This window comes from Halyomorpha halys, unplaced genomic scaffold (genome assembly GCF_000696795.3).
Source record: "Halyomorpha halys isolate HHAL.00 unplaced genomic scaffold, Hhal_1.1 Scaffold1001.1, whole genome shotgun sequence".
Classification (NCBI taxonomy): Eukaryota; Metazoa; Arthropoda; class Insecta; order Hemiptera; family Pentatomidae; genus Halyomorpha; species Halyomorpha halys.
This window is the reverse complement of record NW_027104681.1, coordinates 171,112-175,359: the sequence shown is the minus strand read 5'-3', so window position 1 is coordinate 175,359 and position 4,248 is coordinate 171,112.

Genomic DNA, 4,248 nt, shown 5'->3' with positions numbered 1-4,248 from the left:
TGAATGGAAAACTGTTGATGAAGGAGTGTATCTGCCATGCCAAACTTTCCACCACAATTTTGTAGTTGGTGAAGCAGAGGAATTAAAATATCGAATTGAAAGGAAAAAAAATACTATTTATTGCTTTAATAATCACGATGGTAATAGTTTGGTTATACTAGAATCTGAGTAAACTTTTTCATACATTTTGAAATTTGGAAAAAGCGTAAGTTACCAGATAAATCTCATATTTATCTAAAAAATATATATATTTGGGCTATTTGTGACCCTTAGTTTAATATGTTAAAGTTTGTTAAGTGGAAAAAATTGTGTTAAATGGAGAAATATTTTCATCTTTTAGGTTTTGGCATGTTTAAATGATTAAAATAGTTAAGAGTCTGTCAATAAGTCTGCTAAATGAAGAATGGCATCAACCAACAAACCAGCTTAGCTCCACACCATTTTGTTTGTTTTTTATAGTTTAGTTGTTCATAGTTCGTGTTCAGTTTTTTTTTTTTTTTTCATTTTTAACGTTTTTAAACGTCTAATAAAGGCTTTTGCAATGCAGAGGGGATTTTATAGGCAACTTGTTTTGTAAATTATAAACTTTACTAGATAATAAAGTCTCCAACAGTTTCGTCACATCATCTTACCTCCACAAAACTTGTTCCTTATTTCCTCTCTTATTTTTAATTATTTTTATCCATTACTTTATTAGAGTTTAAAAACGAAAACAAAAAAAAACTGAACACGAACTATGAACAACTAAACTATAAAAAAACAAAAAAAAATGGTGTGGAGCTAAGCTGGTTTGTTGGTTGATCAATAAGTCTGCTAAATGAAGAATGGCATCAACCAACAAACCAGCTTAGCTCCACACCATTTTGTTTTTGTTTTTTATAGTTTAGTTGTTCATAGTTCGTGTTCAATTTTTTTTATTTTCGCTTTTAACGTTTTTAAACTAATATAGTAATGGATAAAAATAATTAAAAATAAGAGAGGGAACAAGGAACAAGTAATGTGGATGTAGGATGATGTGATGAAGCTGTTGGAGAATTTATTATCTCGTAAAGTTTATAATTTACAAAACAAGTTGCCTATAAAATCCTCTCTGCATTTAACATATAATCTAGACTTTAAATTAGGATTCAAAGAAAAGTAAATATGAAAATCAAACAGTAGATTTTATGAAACGAGGATAGACATTTGGTGTTGCTGAGAACAAAAAACAAAACAAAAGTAAAAGACTTTTAAAAACTACATTTCTTTTTATCCATAAAAGTATAATTTTTGACATACAACGTTACTTCATAAATAAAAAACCCTCTAAAATTGGAGATTGGTTGTTGCTGCTTCAAGATACAGAAATAAGCCCAATTTTTCAGACCAATTCACAGTCTCAAGGATGAAGTTGTTTTAAGCTTGGAGAGGTGAAACCGTATTAGAGAGAATAAAACTTTTCCGCTTTCAAATATTTATGTGGCTGGTAACGATTACGAAATGAAAAAGTGCAAGCTGTGATGTTGATCATTACAAAAAATAATTTTTAAAAACGTTTACTTCACAGCAACTGTTGGATTAGGGGACATTCATCAGGTTGTTAATAAGAATTTTTAATTTAAATAAATAATTCAATTTTTATATCAAAACATTTTATTATAAGTCCGACGTTTCGGCCATCCTCATGGACATCTTAATACAATTTTGGAACTAAAAATATTTGAACACTCAACTTCATGCAGGCTATTCTGCCCACATCACAACAACAATTTCTAATTAGTCAACTTTTACATTAAAAACAAAAATTAAAATTCATTTATCACAGTCACTTGTTAAAACTTTATCTTATATAAAGATATAGATACTTGTGACAATCACAAAAATAATCTGAGAAATAACATAATCAGGAAAATAGGTAATTTTATAGAAAAAATCAAAAAAGTAAAAATAATAATAAACTTTTTAATAAATGGAAACAAGATTTAGAATCATTAAATAAATTCAAAAAGAAAAGTCCACAAATTCTAATTGTAAAATCAGATAAAACAAAGAAAGTGGCAATAATAAATAGAAAAGATTATGATAGTAAAATGGAAATGATATTGAATGAGGAAAGTACATACAGAAAAAGAAAAAAAGAAAAAAACCAAAGAAAAATTGTTAACAAGTGACTGTAATAAATGAATTTTAATTTTTGTTTTTAATGTAAAAGTTGACTAATTAGAAATTGTTGTGATCTGGGCAGAATAGCCTGCATGAAGTTGAGTGTTTAAATATTTTTAGTTCCAAAATTGTATTAAGATGTCCCTGAGGATGGCAGGATTGGCCGAAACTTCGGACTTATATAAAAAATAAAATTTTTTGAAGCAAAAATGGATAAAAATTGAATTATTTATTTAAACAAAATTAACCAGTCTCAGGAAAGTTAAAGATTATAAATATAATAATAAATTTTTAATGCAGAAAATACCTCTCGATGCATTCATGTTTCGACTTACTTTCGTCAGAATTTCTCGTAGAATTAAAAAAAAAATAACAATTTTAATATGTAGGTAGATAGTTCGGGTGGTGGACAATAAAGATACAAAATAAAAAAAAAATTAATGTGAACCAACGTTTGCAGGGCTTCCTAGGGGGTAAATAAAAACAAGATATAAACATAATAAGAAGTGATAAAATGCTAGAATAAATATACAGAGATTACTTTCTCTATATATTTATTCTAATATTTAATATATATTATGCATATATGAAAATATGCAAAAAAAAAAATTTTAAATAAAATAATAAGCTTAAGTTAAGGAAGAATAAATATAGATGGATAGGTATCTAATTACTAATGAAGAAAGCCAGGTGTGACAGAATTGTAAATAAATAACTAGATTAATAATAATTGTAAATCTTATTAAAAATAGTTGTAAATGTGGTAAAAAGATAGGTGTAAATGGTAAACAAATTGGTGAAGTAAATGTGGGAGAGGTAAGGTACAGTAACAAGTAAAAACGAAATATTAAGAACAATAATAAAAATAAGACATAAAATAAACGGAAAGGGAATAATATACATGAATAAATATTCAAAGTAAGAAACTATGCAGAAAAAATATATATATATATAAAACAATAATAAATAATAGGAAATTATCTGTTATTTTTATTTTTATTCTTAATATTTCGTTTTTACTTGTTACTGTACCTTACTTTTGCCACATTTACTTCACCTACTTGTTTACTATTTACACCTACATTTTTACCATATTCGTTACTATTTCTAATAAGTATTGTTCTACAATTTATTACTCTAATTTTTCATTTAAAATTTTGCCATACTGGCTTTATTTATCACTAATTAGTTTGCTATCCACCTATATTAATACTTCCTTAACTTAAACTTATTATTATTTTTTATAAAAAAAAAAATATATCTTTTTTGGGGGTATTTTCTTACTTTCTCTGTATATTTATTCAAATGTTGTTTCATTGAAGAATGGTGTCAAAACTGGAGAATAAAAATAAATCTTGACAAATCCCACCAGATCACCTTTCATCTCCGTCGTAAACCTCTACCATCCTGTCCTACAGTATCCTTTCTAAATACTCCACTAACGCCTGTTGAACAGATTCGATACTTAGGACTCCATCTTGACAAGAGACCTACTTGGAATCCACATACAAGACTGAACTAGAAACTGCTCGTAGATTTGGATTGCTACAACACCTACTTGACAAACGCTCTAAACTTCCCATTCACTACAAAAAATTATTATACACTATGATAATCAGACCAATTTGGACATATGAAATTGAGCTCTGGAGCTCCACCAAACCTAAAATTCCTCCAGCATCCAATCCTTGCAATCCAAAATCCTGCGTAGAATCCTTGATGCTCCTTATTACGTTACAAATAAACTCATCCACAATCACCTTAAAATCCCATTCGTTGCAGATTTGGCCCAAAATAGATATGCGTCTTATCATTCGAAACTCCTTTCTCATGCTAACCCATCAGTTCTTAATCTCTCATCTTTAACAATGCCTGATGATCTTCCGAGGTGTCTGAAAAGAAGATGGTCTCGAGACCTTGTAATTTAATTTAATGCTTGAAATACCACCAATGGGTGGTTCTTTCCCAAGATTTTCAAGTGTAAATGAAACACTCCACATATTTACTTATTGTATTTATTATTTTGTACAGATGTAAATTGCATTAAATAAATCAAATGGTATCCTTGATAAGTCTCAATACTCTTTATTATATCAACAGCCTAAC